The 17,695-nt window shown below is 35.9% G+C and overlaps 1 protein-coding gene across 11 annotated transcripts in view; it reads left to right on the top strand.

The window, feature by feature from the left end:
- The window catches only part of DLG1 (discs large MAGUK scaffold protein 1), a 311,643-nt gene that overhangs the window by 25,318 nt on the left and 268,630 nt on the right, over positions 1 to 17,695 (top strand). The gene's annotated exons all lie outside the window — the stretch shown is intronic.

Here is a 17,695-nt window from a genome sequence, read left to right as displayed (position 1 = left end):
GAAGTGCCTGGAAAATTGAATCAGCTTATGTTGGTGAGTAATAAATTAGGGACAAGCAGTGGTAGGCAGCAACCAGATAGCCCTTTGGTAATGAAGGAGAGAGTCTCTCAGTTTCTCATGTATGTTAAGTAACAGAACAGAATTTTAGAGAAAGGAAAATCAGAAAACATTTGATCCCTCTCCTGCATTTTAAAGATGAGGAAACTAAAATCCAGAAGAAAATAAATGACTTGACCCACCTTATTTAGCTAGTTGGCAAAATCTACCTTTGGATTTCAGATCTCTTAAAACCCAATTCACAGTTCTCTTTACTAATCTTGATATGTACTTATATATTTTTTATTCTAGTTAGTATTTTCTATGTATCCTTATTTTCCTCTTTTATTTTTCACTTTCTCTTGGTTAATTTCAGTTTCCATTCCCTTTAGTTGATCGATCATTTGTGTTTGACAGTCCATTTCAAATAGACTTTTAACATGTTAATGAGTATTACAGTTTCTATTTCAAATTTGTGGTGGTTGTAGATTAAAACATGCTTATGTTAGAAACATTAAATTTTAAGAGAATTGACTTTTCTTATTCAATTCTTTACTATTTTTTTCTATTATCTGATTTATGTACTAGAGCTGTGATTATAAAGCAGAGTTCTTATAGTCGATTTGCCTATTTTTAGGTAATGACTGGCTCACTGTAACCACTAAAAGTAAATTTTTATTAAGGCTAAATAAGTGGACAGTTCTAAAAGCAATTAATGGGCATTTGGTCCCATTTAAAAATGTCCACAGATATATTTGGTTCACATGTACCTTTGTTTCTTCTATTTCTTTTGTTGTAATACAATTAATACCATTTATTTATTTAAGTATATTTTATTGATTATGTTGTTAGTTGTCCCAGTTTTTTTTCCCTTTGCTCCCCTCTTCCCAGTACCCCGCTTCCCTCCAGCAACTCCACCCCCCTTAGTTCATGTCCATGCGTCATACATATAAATTCTTTGGCTTCACCCTTTCCTATATTATCCTTAACTTCCCCCTATTTTGTACCAACCAATTATCCTTATTAGTTCCTGCACCATTTCCCCATTTCTCCCCCTTCCCCTTCCCAGCTGATAACCCTCCAAATGATCCCCATATCTATGATTCTGTTCCTCTTCTGGTTGTTTGCTCAGTTTGTTTTTGTTTTTATTTTTTGGATTCTTTTGTTGTTAGTTCTGAGTTTGTAGTCATTTTAATGTTCATAGTTTTGATCTTCTTTTTCTTAAATAAGTCCCTTTAACATTTCATGTAATAATGTCTTGGTGATGATGAACTCCTTTAGCTTTACCTTGTCTGGGAAGCACTTTATCTGCCCTTCCATTCCAAATTATACCTTTTTTGGATAGAGTAATGTTGGTTGTAGGTCCTTGCTTTTCATCACATTGAATACTTCTTGCCAGTCCCTTCTTGCCTGCAAAGTTTCTTTTGAGAAATCAGCTGATAGTCTTATGGGAACTCCTTTGTAGGTAAGTCTCTTCTTTTCTCATGTTGCTTTTAAGATTCTTTAACCTTTGGCATTTTAATTATGGTGTGTCTTGGTGTGGTTCTCTTTGAGTCTAGCTTGTTTGAGACTGTCTATGCTTCCTGGACTTGTATGTCTATTTCCTTTGCCAAATTTGGGAAGTTTTCCTTCATTATTTTTTCACAAAGCTTTTGATTTCTTGCTCTTCCCCTTCTCTTTCTGGCACCCATATGATTCGGATGTTGGCACATTTAAAGTTGTCCCAGAGGTTTCTAAGCCTCTCCTCGTTTTTTTCAGTTCTTGTTTCCTCCTTCTGTACTGGTTGACTGTTTTTTCCTTCCATAAGGAAGAATGTTCATTGATTTCAACTTCCCTTCACCATTGGTTTTGCGTGGATTTTCCTTCGTTTTCATTTAGCATAGCCTTCACTTCTTTCCTTATGTGTTTGCCATACTTAAGCATATCTTTCTAGTCCATGAGCATCTTTATCACTACTGTTTTGAACTCTATGTGAGGTTAGCTACCTCCTCGTTGCTTAGTTCTCCCACTGGAACCTTGATTCGTTCCCTCTTTTGGGCCATACTTCTCTGTCTCCTCGTCTTGACAGGCTCCTGTGTTTGTTTGCCTCTGTTATCTTAGGTAGAGCTATCGCACCTGTTATGTTTAAGGGGCGGAGCCTTAGCTATTAGTCTGTACAGGTGACCTGTTTCACCACATTGCGGCACTGTGTGTGGGGGAGGGTCTGTCTGGATGAGTATTTCTTCTTTATATCTTTGTTGGGTTTCCATGCAGCTCGATTTTCTGGAACTTCTAGTTGTCTCTATGTTTGAAGTAGTTGTAATCCTTCTTAGTTGTGGAGGGAGACTCAGCATGTCTGTCTAGGCCTCCATATTGGCTGGAAGTCCCAATACTATTTTATTTATTTATTTATTTATTTATAAAGAACTTAAAAAAATTGTTTGCTTTTAGAGAGAGGGGAAAGAAGAAGGAGAGGGAGAGAAACATCACTGTGTGGTTGCCTCTCACTTGTGCCCCCAACTGGGGACCTGACGTGTAACCTAGTCATGTGCCCTGACTGGGAATTGAACCAGCGACACTTGGCTTGCACGCCAACACTCAATCCACTGAGCCACAGCAGCCAGGGCTTAATACCACTTATTTTTAAAGTGATATGATCATATCCCATTTTCATATGACTTTTTTTTTGTTTTTGGTATGTGGGTCCTTTTGAACATATACCAAAGGATATGTTTAGAATAATATTTGCTTAATATTAATGGTTGTTTCTGGGTGTGAGGATATTTTTTTATTTATACTTTATTTTTTAAAAAGTATGTCATTATTTTTTTTAAAAAGTATGTGTCATTTTATAAAAGCAAACCTAATTCTGAAATAAGTGTGTTACTTTTAGAGATTGTAAGGAAGAGTATTTAAAAGGAAGCAAGATGTAAGTAGGAGTAGAAGAAATTGCCTAATTTAATGAGAATTTTCAACAGAAAAGGATGTGCTATCCTGTCTTAATCATTTCGGGCTGCTATGACAGAATAGCATGGACTGGGTAACTTATAAACAACATAAATTTATTTTACACAGCGTTCTGGAGGCTAGGAAGTCCAAGATCAACTCACCAGCAGATTCAGTGTCTAGCGAGAGCCTACTTCCTGGTTTATAGTTGGCCAGCCATCTTCTCCCTGTGTCCTACATTGAGGAAGGGGTGAGGGAGCATTCTGGGCTCACTTAGTAAGGATACTGATCCCATTCATGAAGGGTCCACCCTCATGACCTAATTATCTCCTAAAGACCCCACCTCAAAATACCATTGCATTGGGGTTCAGAATTTCAACATTTGAATTTTGGAGGATATTTAAATTCAGTCTATGGCAGTCCTATTCCTGACAATACAGTACATTTCATGTGTATCAAAAGTAAAAAAAAATTAAATTATAAAAATGAAATTTTAAATTATTTTTGGGTAAGAAAAGCTTTTCTAAGCATAGAAAACGCAGAAAAATTAAATGATTTAAGATTGCTGACTTTGTAGAATTTCTTTGTGGGCCTCACAAAGTTTAATTGTTTTAACTTTGATTAAAGAACATCCATATCTTGAAAGATAAAATAAACAAATAAGAAATAATACTGGGGGAAAGTTGTCACATTTATGAAAAAGGACTAATTTCCAACCCTCTCAAGAGACCTCTTACAGATCAATAAGAAAAAAGCCAACAAACTAGAAAAGATGACAAAAATACAAGAAAACAAGTAAATTACTATCTAATTAAAACATTTAATGTTAAAATTAGTCTTCTTTCTTTAAAAAATTTGTCTCAATTCTGGTATGTGTCTGTTGAATAATATTTCCTATTTTAAAAGTTTAGTTTAAAAACATATAAAATGTTATCTGTTTTCAAATAGGAAAAAAAAAGAGGAAAAAACCAACATTCAATAGGAAATTGACCAAAGAATGTGAATGGGCTATTTAGAAAAAAACAAAACACATTTGGGCGTTTAAGCCTATGAAGAGATGATCAACTTCAGTTTCAAAAAATGCAAATTGACAATGAGAATATTTTTAACTAATTTGATTGTCAAAGATTAATTAAATGTGAGGAAATAGAAACTCTTATACTGTTGGTAGGAGAATACAATGGTGCAACCTTTTGAAGACAGCTTGACAGTATATACTCATATTTGATCTAGCATAGGTTATTACTATATTGAAAGATATATATATATACATGATATATACATGTTCATTGAAGTGTTAATTTTTTAAGTATATTTTATTGAATATGCTGTTACAGTTGTCCTGTTTTTTTTTTTTTTCCCCTTTGTCCCCCTCTTTACCCTCCTTCCCTCCAGCAATCCCCCTCTTCCCCTTAGTTCATGTCCATGGTTCATGCATACAAGTTCCTTGGCTACTTCATTTCCTTTACTGTTCTTAACATCCCCCTGTCTATTTTGTACGCACCAATTATGCTTCTTAATCCCTGTACCTTTTCCCCCATTCTCCCCCTCCCCTTCCATATGATCTCCATTATCTGTGGTTCTGTTTCTCTTCTAGTTGTTTGCTTAGTTTGTTATTTTTTGATTCATTTGTTAACAGTTGTGAGTTGTCATTTTACTGTTCATAGTTTTCATCTTCTTTTTCTTAAATAAGTCCATTTAACATTTCATATAATAAAGGTTTGGTGATGATGAACTCCTTTAGCTTTACCTTGTCTGTGTAGCACTTTATCTGCCCTTCCACTCTAAATGATAGCTTTGCTGGATAGAGTAATGATGGTTGTAGGTCCTTGCTTTTCATCATTTTAAGTACTTTTTGCCAGCCCCTTCATGCCTGCAAGGTTTCTTTTGAGAAATCTGGTAGTCTTATGGGAACTCCTTTGTAGGTCACACTCTTCTTTTCTCTTGCAGCTTTTAAGATTCTCTCTTTATCTTCAACCTTTGGCATTTCAATTATGGTGTATCTTAGTGTGGTTCTCTTTGGGCCCAACCTGTTTGGGACTCTGTGCTTCCTGGACTAGTATGTCTACTTTGTTTGCCAAATTAGGGAAGTTTTCATTATTTGTTCAAATAAGTTTTCAATTTCTTGCTCTTCCTATTCTCCTCTGGGACAACTTTAAACATGCCAACATCCGAATCATAGGGGTGCCTTTGGTATTCTCCAGGGTGGGGCAATGCTCTTTACAACTTTGTGGCTCTCCACGTGGCAGAGGGGTTGTAGAGGGGACAATGCCTCTGTCTGGTTGCTGGAGGCTTGCTGGGCACTCACCCCATTTCCAGTCACTTCACCCTTCCCATATGTGACTAGTGCTCCTCTGCAGGCCCTTTTAATGGACTCTCCTGAGAGACCAGCAGTTTCTTTCTCCACCCCACCCCCACTGGTTTTTACAGCTATTATTTTCCCAGTGCTGAAACCTGGGGCTGCACAGTCTGGCCTGGAGCTGGGATCACTTGCTCCCAAGGTATTCCTCCTGATTTTTATACACCACACGTGAATGTGGGACCACCGTTCCACTGGCTGCTGCCACCTCGCCACCACCGCCTCGCCAGTGCCCCACAGTGTCCTCTCTGCCCTTGCTCCCCGTCTCCACCCCTTCTACCTGTCTGGATGAATATGGCTTCTTTAAATCCTTGGTTGTCAGCCGTGCAGGAAGCACTCTTGCAAACATGGGTAACGTTCCTGAAACCTACTGGACTTTCTGTAAGAAGTGTGGGGAGCATCAACCCCACAAAGTAACATAGTACAAGAAGGACAAGGATTCTCTGTATGCGCAGGGAAAGCGGCATTAAGACAGGAAGCAGAGTGGCTATGGTGGGCAGACTAAGCCTGTTTTAAAAAAAAAAAAAAAAAAAGGCTAAAACTACGAAGAAGATTGTGATGTTGTTATGAGGTTTGATTGCTTTGATCCCAACTGCAGATCTGAGAGAATGCTGGCTATTAAGAGATGCAAGTGTTTTGAACTGGAAGGAAAAAGAAGAGAAAGGGCCAAGTGATCCACTTCTAAGTTTCATTTTTGTTTTGTTATGTGACAATACAATCTTGAAGATACATTCACTTCAAAAACAAAATCCTTGGTTGTTGGACTTCCATACAGTTTGATTTTCTGGCAGTTCTGGGTGTTCTTTGTTTTGAAGTTAGTTGTGATCCTTCTTAAGGTTGTGCAAGGAGGTGAAGCGTGTATATCTACACCTCCATCTTGACCAGAAGTTACAGTGTTATTTTTTGATATTAGTAAAAACCAACAGGGACCAAATCTGAATGATTATCAGTAAGAAACTGAATAAACACATTATGGTGTAGCCTCTTAATGCAGTATAAATAGCAGGCATACAAATATCATTTATATATCCACTATGTGTTATTAAATGACTGAAAGCAGGTTGCATATCAGCAGGTGTAATATTGTATAACTGTAAAAAAAAAAGTGAGATGTTAGCCTTGTCTGGAAGAATACACAATATGCTTTCAGTAATGTACTCATGTTTTCAGTTGTCCCTGCTGTCTCCAGGCTCCCTGTTTCAGCCCTTCTGCGTTCATCTTCAGGGGAGGGAAATTATCATAGTAGTGGAGGGAGGATATCTCCTTTCCATTTTTGGCCTTGTGATTTAATGCTTTAAAACAGTCCATCTGCTTTAATTTAAGTAGAATTTTAGGGGATAGTAGAGTTTAAAGCATACATTTAGGCTACTAGGTTTAATCTGAAGTACTCTATACATTAACTTACAAATTATCAAAGTACTTTGTAATATTTGTACATAAAGGTACACAATCATAAATATATAGCTTGCATCCCTGAGAAGCCATATATCCAAGGGAAGAAAGGGAAAGAATTTATCTACTGGCATCAGTTTCCCTGCACTTCAGGGATGTCGATTTGTGGGCGCAGGGGATAGAGTTTTTGATTTGGCAGTTAATAGGAAAGTCTCATCTGAGGAGGTGAGAGAATGAGAGGTGGACAAGAGTCCAGAGGCACAAGGTGTTGCTAAAGCTGCTCAGGGCAGAAGGCAAATGCGAAGATACGGGGACGTACATTGGAATGAATCAGGAGAGCACATACTAAATCTCGTACAGTGTCTCTACTCTCTTATAATCTAGTGGAATAACCCTCCCAACTTTTGTTCCTTTAAATGACATTAACTTTTTGAAGAGACCAGCCAGGTGCTTTATAGAATACCACACATGCTGTAGTATTTGTTTAGTTTGTTGCCTCATGTTGTTTAGTTCATTCCACTAAGTCCTGTATTTCTGGTAACAAGAAGTTAGATATAAAGGTTGATGAGAGTCATTTTTGGTAAGCAGACTTTATAGTGATATATTGTACTTCATATTATATAACATCAGGAAGCACACAATATCAGTTTGTTGTACTGGTGTTTGGTTACTTAAAGGTGGTGACCTTCAGATCCTCCACTGTATAGGTATGTTTTTCTCTTTGTAGTTATTGTTATTAAGGTATCTATGGGGTAGTACTTCAGCACCTTTTATCCAGTGCATTTTTACCTGATTCATTAATCATCTTTGCCAGAATCACTTCAAAGTTTCAAAATGTTGATTTCCTCCCCTAATTTTATCATTCTGTTTTCTATTTATTAGTTGATATTCTTCTGAAAAATGTACTTTTTCCCATTAACCAGGGATGAACCTTTGTTCCTCCTTAAAAAACAAGGTAAAGCTTATATTTTCTTTTAAAGACTAGTTTTTAGGATAGAGTTTGTGCAGTCATCCCTTTCAAAGGTGGCTAATAAGTTCCCCACTTTTTCTTGCATTCTCTTTTTTAAAAAACTGTCACTGCATACTGAGAGATTTTTATTTATTTAATAAGTACTTTGTACCTTCCTTCTGGGACTTATATTTTACTGTTATTTAGGCCCTTTTTTAATCTCTCTTTTTAAAATTGATTTTTAGAGAGACGGGTGGTGGGGGAGAGAGAGACATCGATTTGTTATTCCACTTATTTATGCCTACAATGGTTGATTCTCCTATGTGCCCTGACAGGTGATCAAACCTGCAACCTTGATGTGTCAGGATGATGCTCTAACCAACTGAGATACCCAGTCAGGGCACGTTCTCTCTCTTGAAAAAATTTATTATTTTGAAACAAATTACATTTACAGAAAATTAAAAGAATAGTAAACTGCCATTTTAGTCATTTTCTTGCTCTCTGTACACTTACATATGTACACACACATAAACTAAAAAAATTCTGCTGATCCATTTGAGAGCAAATTGCAGACATGATCCTTTACTCTTAAATACTTCAGCATGTATTTTAGGATATTTTCCCAAATTTTTTTTTGGATTTTATTTTCATGAACATTTCTAAAAACATGTAGTATGTAATTATCCGACTCAGGAAATTTAAAATTGGTACAGTGTTATTTTCTGTACAGTGCTATTATCACTCTGTGTTCAAATTTAGTGCATTTCTTATCTTTGGTACCATATATCCTATAATTCTGTAGTCCTGAAGCAGAACTCTACTTTAGTTCTTACTATTTGACAAAATTTTATAGTACAACTTCGTTAATTGTTAAAATTTTGAATTCTTGCCTTCAAAATTATTGACAGTCGAATGTATTGGTGGTCAGCTCCTTTTCCTATTTCCTTTATCAGTGCCCTCAAGATTCTTATCCTTCTTTCTGATATTTTATTTCTCTAGCAGAATTGTCTTTGTCTTTCAAGGACAAGAAAGACATCACAGAGACGCTACTCTCAACTTCCTCTCCCACTACCAAATTTACAGTGTTGTCTCACTTAATTACAATTTTTAAGCAGTGTTTTATAAAAACTAGATGTATGAAATTTGGAATAAGGCACAACCACTGTGCAAAGCCTCTGTGATTTAAAAATTTCATCAAGACCAAAACTGATAGGTGTACTAAGTGAATTGTACATGCAAGTGGATTTTTCAGGTGTACAACATTGTTGTTAGACATTTATATAATTTATGAAGTGATTCCCCCCTGGTTAGTCTAGTACACACCTGGTCTTATATAGTTTTCAGTAACTCATTTAAATAATTCTGTTCTTATATCTTTTATCTGCATTTATTACTATCTTCAGTATTAGAACACTGATATCTCCTCATGTGTTCTTTAAAAAAACAACCCCTTTTTTTTGGATTGCCAAAGTGATACATGCTCATTGTAAAAATTTCTAACTTAATAGAAATATATTTTTAATTATGTGGAAGTCACCTCAAACAATAAAGAAGAATGATCATTTAAGCTGGATCTTGAAAGCGAAGTCAAAGTTTGACAAATTAAGTGTTAGGTAAGGACATTTAAGGCTAGTGGGTGATGAGAATGTGCAAATTTGTTTCACATTTTCTAAGCAGCTTTAATGTACATGCGTAACTTGTTTTATTATGCTTTGCTTTATTGTACTTCACAGGTATTGTGGCAACTCTGTGTCAAGGAAGTCTTAATCGGCACCATTTTTCCAACAGTATTTGTTCATTTCATGTTGGTCACATTTTAGTAATCCTCACAGTATTTCAAACTTTTTAATTATTATTTTATTTGTTATTGTACTCTGTGATGAGTGATCTTTTAAAAAAAATTTTCTAATTACGGTTGACATCCAATATTATTTTAGTTTCAGGTGTACAACATAGTTGTTAGACATATATATAATTTATGAAGCGATCCCCCTGCCCCACAAGTCTAGTACCCACCTGGCATCATACATAATTATCGCAATACTATTGACTATATTCCCTGCGGAACTGTACATCCCTGTGACTGTTTTGTAACTACCAATTTTTATTTCCTAATCCCTTCACCTTTTTCACACAGCCACCCTCAACCCTTCTATCTGGCAACCATCAGTTTGTCCTCTCTAAGTCTGTTTCTGTTTTCTTTCTTTGTTTATTTTGTTCTTTAGATTCTACATATAAGTGAAATCATATGGTATCTGTCTTTGTCTGACTTATTCCACTTAGCATAATACCCTCTAGGTCCATCCATGCTGTTGTAACTCCATTATTTTTAAAGTATTTTTTCTGTTACCTCTCCTTTTCTCTAGGGACTCTCATGATATTAGGTTGATTAAATTTGTCCCATAGCTCATTGATGTGATTCTTTTTTTATTTTTCAGTCTTTTTTATAGGTTATATTTTGGACATTTCTAGTTTTCAGGTTTATTAATATTTTCTTCTGAAGTGTCTAGTCTGTTAGTTGCTTTTAGTCAGTTTTTCTTTTGCTAGCTTGATTCCTTCTTTATTTTCCATATCTCGTTAACATGCCCATGCTTTCCTCTAATTTCATGAACATCTGGGATAGGTTTATAATAATTTTTTAATTTTACCATCTGTCATTTCTGGTTATTGATTTTTCTTCTCTCGGAGTTACATTTTCCTGCTTTATTATATACCTGGTAACTTTTTATTGGCAATATGTACTTAACCTTTTTGGGGGCCTAGATATTTTTGTATTCATTTAAGTATTCTTGAGATATGTTTGAGTATGCAATTAAATTACTTGTAAATAACTTAATCCTTTTGAATCTTGCTCTTAAGCTTTTTCAGTGTGACCATGCAACCTTTAGTATAGAGTTAATTTTGTCCCAGTACTGTGGCAATACTCTTCTGAGTACTGTACCCAGGGCCTTGTATATTGAGTTCTCCAATTATTCTTGGTCCTTTGTGAGCTCCACCTGCTTCTTTCCAGGGTTCTTTTTCCAGCCTAAGGTTTCCTTCAAAACTAATCTGATGACTTGAGGGGAACTCTGCAGCTCTATGGAGCTCTTTTTATGCAGCTGTTTCTGGTACTCTTACCTGTGAATTTTAGACACCTTGGCCTTCCTGAGTTTCTCAACTCTGTCTTTCCTACCTTCGATTGCTGGGCTTTGTTTAGTTTCTCCCTCCCTTTGCTGCAGCCTGGAAACATTTTCCAGCAGTGACGTGGGATAAATATGGGATTCACCGCATTTGTTTTTATTTTCACAGGATCACTGTTTTGCATTCCTTTGTTCAATATAAAAAATCATTGTTTATTATTGGTCTACTCTTTTAGTTGTCTATATATAGAAAGCCATTGGTATCTTAAAATATTGTTAATAATGTACCTGAATTAGGGGAGGGATTGCCATCCCAAAAGGCTTATATTTGAGACCCTCTAAGTTGCTCATATTATAGGGTAATTTCTAAATTATTTGACACAGCAAATGACTGAGAAGAACATGATGCCTTGAAATGCCGTGTCAGTTTGGTGTGTATAAACGATGCAATGTGTAGAATTTAATGCAGATTAAATAATCATTTCTGAGTATAACATAAAAAATTGCAAGTATTGGAAGCTTTTTAAAAGTATATTTTATTATTTTGTTACAGTAGTCCGAATTTTTTTTCACTTTGCTCCCCTCCACCCAGTACGCCGCTTCCCTCCAGCAACTCCACCCCCCTTAGTTCATGTCCATGCGTCATACATATAAGTTCTTTGGCTTCACCCTTTCCTATATTATTATTAACTTCCCCCTGTTTATTTTGTACCAGCCAATTATGCTTCTTAATCCCTGCACCATTTCCCCATTTCTCCCCCTTCCCCCTCCCAGATGATAACCCTCCAAATGATCCCCATACCTATGATTCTGTTCCTCTTCTGGTTTGCTTAGTTGGATTTTGTTTTTATTTTTTGGATTCTTTTGTTGTTAGTTCTGAGTTTGTAGTCATTTTAATGTTCATAGTTTTGATCTTTTTTTCTTAAATAAGTCCCTTTAACATTTCATATAATAATGTCTTGGTGATGATGAAATCCTTTAGCTTTACCTTGTCTGGGAAGCACTTCATCTGCCCTTCCATTCTAAATGATAGCTTTTTTGGATAGAGTAATGTTGGTTGTAGGTCCTTGCTTTTCATCACATTGAATACTTCTTGCCAGCCCCTTTTTGCCTGCAAAGTTTTTTTTGAGCAACCACCTGCTAGTCTTATAGGCACCCTTTTGTAGGTAACTCTCTGCTTTTCTCTTGCTGCTTTTAAGATTCCCTCTTTATCTTGAACCTTTGGCATTTTAACTATGATGTGTGTGGTGTGGTGCTCTTTGGGTCTAGCATGTTTGGGACTCTGTGCTTCCTGGACTGGTATTTCTACTTCCCTCGTCAAATTAGAGAAGTTTTCCTTCATGATATTTTTCACATAAGTTTTCAATTTCTTGCCCTTTCTCTTCTCCGTCTGGCACCCCTATGATTTGGATGTTGGCACCTTTGAAGTTGTCCCAGAGGTTCCTAAGCCTCTCCTCATTATTTAAAATCCTTGTTTCCTCATTCTGTACTGGTTGACTGCTTTTTTCCTCCTTATATTCCAGTTCATTGATTTGAACCCCAGTTTCCTTCCCTTCACCATTGGTTTTGTGTGGATTTTCCTTTGTTTCATTTAGCATAGTCTTCAGTTCTTCCCTTATGCGTTTGCTGTACTTAATCCTTTGAGTGATATGTGTAATTCTAAATTTGGATCAATGTGAGAAAAAATTATATCAATATATTACCTGAGGTACAAAAAAAGAGAACAAAACATAAAATACAAATTATTCCATTGTTATTTACATTTGTAGCCATCAAAAAAAGTCACTGCGAGTGACGCTGGCACTTTTGGGAAAATTTGTCAGCGTCACTCATAATGACATTGGCACTCAAAGGGTTAAGCATATCTGTCAGGTCTGTGAGCATCTTTATCACCAGTGTTTTGAACTCTACGTCTGTTAAGTTGGCTATCTCCTCATCTGTTAGGTTGCCTATCTCCTCGTTGCTTAGTTCTCCCACTGGAACCTTGATCCGTTCCCTCTTTTGGGCCATACTTCTCTGTCTCCTCATCTTGACAGGCGTCCTTGTTTGTTTTCCTCTGTGTCTTAGGTAGAGCTGTTGAACTGGTTACGTAGTAAAGGGCGGAGCCTTAGGTATTCGTCAGTATAGGGCGATATGTTTCACCACATTGTGGCGCTATATTTGGCGGAGAGGTCTGAAAGGGAACAATGCCACTTGCTCAGCACTTGCCCCTTTTCCAGGCACTTCTCCCACTTCTGCACCGGACTGGCGCCCCTCTAGCTGTTGCCCTGACCATTGTTCCCAGAGTGGGTGGGTCTGCAGATGTTATAGGTCCTTGGGGGCCCTTTAAACAAGCAGACTCTGCTGAGAATCGGGCAGTTTCTTCCTCTGCCCCAAACCCCACTGGTTTGAACAGTCAGAAGCAATGAGGCTTTATTTTCCCTGGCGCTGGAACTGTGAGCTGTGCGGTCTGGTGTGGTGTTGGGAGTGCTTCCCAGGTGTCGTTCCCCCCCCCCACCCCCCGCTTGCTTTTTAAAGTGTGTGAGTGCGCTTTCCGTCGGCCTGCCGCTGCCACTGCCACCACCACTTCGTCCTTTCTGCCCTGTCTCCACCCCTCCTACCTGTCTGGATGAGTATTTCTTCTTTATATCTTTGTTTGTTGGACTTCCATGCAGCTCAGTTTTCTGGAACTTCTGGTTGTCTCAAGTTTTGAGGTAGTTGTATTCCTTCCTAGTTGTGGAGGGAGGTGCAGTGTGTCTGTCTATGCCTCCATCTTGGCTGAAAGTCCATGAAATTGATTTTTGAGGTCAAAATGATTAGATGGGTCAAAAAGTGTCTGTAGTTACAATGAAAATTAACATTTAGGGTGAATGTGAAGAGTTTTACTAAAATTGTTCTCTGATATGGGTGGAATAAAATAATGATTTAGACATTATTTCAATAATATGTTTTAAATATTTATATGTTAAGTGAGTCAGTTTAAAGTAGATATTTGATTATTTCATCAACATTATAGGCTTATAGTTGAGGTAGCAAAACTTTTTAATAGTTTTTATTGAGAAAATGGGGTACATAATTTTCACAGGCGTTTCAGAATTTTTAATTTATAATCACCTATAGTTTAGATATTAGAAAGGCTATTCATTAGTTTAACAAATATTTAGTTGTCAAATAGATGTTCGTTATTTATTAATGCCCCCCACCCTCCGGCACCAGTTGCTGGGGATAAAAGTGGTAAATACAAGATATGTTCTCAAGTCTTGCTCTATTGGAGCTTTGAATCCAATTAATTTAGAAATTGAAACATGAATTTAATAAGTGGAAGGACTCTTAGAAGCCATTGTGGTTGGGAAAAAAAATTTATAAAAGGGGAAATTGAGAACCCACAGAAGAAAACGACTGCTCGAAGTTGCACAGCCTTCTGACTCTTGGAAGAGTGATTTTTTTCAAACTCCACTGTTATGAGGTCTGCTAAACGTAGGAATGCCTTCTTCACTGGACTCGACTATTTTAGATACAATAGAAACTTCACATTGAAGACATTTCAGAACGCTGAGAAAGAAACAAGCTAGAGTTTTTACATACCTCTTTATTTTTACCCATAGGATGCAGTGTTTAGTCAGTACTTAGATATTATCTACGTTGTTTTCAGTGGTCTTCCTAAGAGTGATAAACTTTTAATTATTTAAGCAGTCATGAGCCCTGCGTGGGCTTTACTCTTTTCATGTTGTGAGGAATGATTCTTGGAATAGTTGGGAAGAAGGGGATACTAAAGGATGTCTTCACCCATGATGAAATTTACTTCTGCTCATAGCTCCACCCACCCCCACCCCACGCTGCCTACACCAAGCCTTATAGTTATAGGTAGGTAGGTAGGTAGGTAGGCAGGCAGCCATAACTACCATTTATTGGTCACATAACAAGGTTGGCATTATTTTAAGTGCTGCGCATATGTTATTTTATTTAATCCTTATAACAGTCCCAGTCTATTTTAGGTGTATCCTGTTAGGTTTGAAACAAAAGGCATTGATAATAGTAATAAAAATAATGATGATGCTTACTTAGTATGTGGTAGGTACTACCTAAGTGATATACATGTATTAACTCTTTCTCATAATTCTTATAGCGTAACTTGGTTGAGTATGAAAGTTGCTGATGCAGCCCATATTTGAATTGTTAGGATTAGGAGTAGGGGATAAGAAGCAAATGGGAACAGCTCAGTTGTTTGAATTTGAGGTTATTCATAATGTCTATAGACTCTTGAGAAAACCTTGTGCACTTTGAGAAGTTGTAGGTAATTATACTCTTCCTTATTATCATTTTAAGAGGGGAGTGTGGCTACAAGCTTATGAGACTGAAAGCCATTTGCATCCCTATGACTCATCCCCCATCAGCCTATCTGGCTCTATTTGCAATCATCTTGAGGACAGTACAGTGAATTCACAAGGTTAGGCTACTTCTGGGTTAAAAATGAAGTCATCTTGAGTTTGAAATGGTACATAGTTATAATAATCTTTTTGTAGTATTGATTTATTATAATTATTATTTTTTGGCAAGGATTTAGGCAAAATGGATTTAGTAAGGCACTAAAGTCAAAATCTGGCTTCATTGGTAAAATATATATATATATATATATATATATATATATATATATATATATTTTATTTAGTAAAGAGAATAGGTAAGTTTTAGATATAATATTTTAAATTATTGCATTTTGTTCTTCCGTCACCCCTTCTTAAAAGTATCACATGGAACATTCCATTCATTGCTGTCTGAGAAAGTCATTACTTTGCAAGCTGCAGTTGTTGAAATGGTATAGTAGAAGAAATGTTTGCTTGGATCTCTTTTTGGGGTTGTTGTTTTTGTTTTTTCTGGTGATTGTCTTTTGAATATCCAAACTGTAGAAAACAAGGAGAAGCAGATTTAAATTTATATCGGGAAACCTCTTTGTGGAGTATTTCATCAGATGACTCACTCATACCTTGAAAAGAGGAATTAATGAAATAGCATCTTATGGAATAAACCCTTACATCTTCCACAGTGTTTTGTGGAATAATTTCAGTTTCTTCAGATACAGATTATATAAAGAAGATTGTAGAGCACATGACACATTCTGGTTTCTTGTATTTCAGATAGTAGAAAAATTGCTACCTCTAGGAATGGATCCTGGAGAGATCTTAGATCTTGTCACAGTTATAACTTTCATCTATGGTTTTCATCTCACAACTTAATTTTAATTCTTATTTCTAATTTTTTATTCATGCAGGCAACTTAGAATAATGTGCAATAAACTGCTTTATGTATAAAATGTAGTAATGGTAGAGTAATGGATTGCCTGTGCATTGTAACCACAAAGGTAAGATACAGTATGCTTTTCTGGGTTTCATTTTTAGTGACAGAATGTAAGAGATCTTTTTGTTCATAATGTATTTTAAAAATAAAGTGTAACCATTGTTAGGTATTTGAATCCATGTGATGCTTAGTTTATAACCTTCATAGTATTTTAGAATGTATTTTGGATAGCTAAAAACAGTGTAATGAATGAATATTTTTTTCCCCCTGAGATATACAGGCAGCTTTTCTCCCAACAGTCAAGGTTTATAAGGCATTGATTATATTTATATCTTCTAAATATATTCTCAGAGTTCTCTCCTTTTACTTTATTTTCTGTCCCAACATGTCATGCTAATTGAAAGTAAACTTAATTTTGAGAACATTTTCTGTCCTATTTCATCTATTGGAAATATATATTTTTTAAGAAGAACAAAATAAGTTCTAATTGTGTTGTCTATGAAAAGACATTGATTTGGATTTAAAATGATTAAAATTGTAAAAGTACTTGAAGTTACTTGTCTTAAGGTCTGTTTTGCTCACTGAAAGTGCAGCATACTTCACTTAATAGCTTGTTGGTTTTTTTTCTTAATTTCTGAGCACCAGTTGTGGACATTGTGATTGTGTAAGATTCAGGATGCTTACATTTTAAATTTATACAATTGGTTTTCAAAATAAGGAATAATTTACTTTTTTTTGTTTTTATTTCGATACACTCAGCACACATAGTGATTGCTAGTTGAAAATGTTGAGATTTTTAAGTTACATTGAGTAATAGAATAAGTAAATACCTAAATCGTGACAGTAGGCTATTTCTGTATAGTGAATTGTTTCTCAGGTGAGGAAAAGTGAGAAAATTAATGTAAATCAGTTCTGTTTGTTTGCTCACAGAATTATAGTTCTTACAGTAGGAGCTTTGACCATATGCAAACGTATTCATTGTCTGGTCCCATCCTGTTAATAAAGGGATGTCTTCTGTGTACCTCTAGGCAAACTGTCTTAATGAGATATTCTTAAAGAATGTTTAAAGGGCAATAAATTTGGGAAACAGCCTTTCTTTTTCTGTTTGAGTTCTTTTCATGGTTGTTTGTGGTTGGTTCTCCCTGTGATTTATCTTTATTGGTTTATTCATTTGAATTTTTTAATTCTTTGTTTTATGTTTACTTATTTTATTTTAAAGTATATTTTATTGATTACACTATTACAGTTGTCCCAATTATTTTTCCCTTTGCCCACCTACATCTGGTATCTTGCTTCACTCCAGCAATCCCTCTACTCCTTAGCTCATGTCCATGGGTCATGCATGTAAGTTCTTTGGCTTCACCTTTTCCTATATTATTCTTAACTTCCCCCTATTTTGTACCAACCGATTATGCTTCTTAATCCCTGCACCATTTCCTCATTTCTCCCCCTCCCCCCTCCCAGCTGATAACCCTCAAAATGATTCCCCTATCCATGATTCTGTTCCTGTTCTGGTGGTTTGCTTAGTTTGTTTTTATTTTTGTTTTTATTTTTTTAGATTCAGTTATTGATAGTTGTGAGTTTGTTGTCATTTTATTTTATTTTTATTTTTTAAGTATATTTTATTGATTATGCTGTTAT

This window comes from Furipterus horrens, unplaced genomic scaffold (assembly GCF_987537825.1).
Source record: "Furipterus horrens unplaced genomic scaffold, mFurHor1.1.pri manual_scaffold_1, whole genome shotgun sequence".
NCBI classification, from domain to species: domain Eukaryota; kingdom Metazoa; phylum Chordata; class Mammalia; order Chiroptera; family Furipteridae; genus Furipterus; species Furipterus horrens.
The sequence above is the reverse complement of the archived record's forward strand: the minus strand, read 5'-3'. Positions and strand labels throughout refer to the sequence as shown.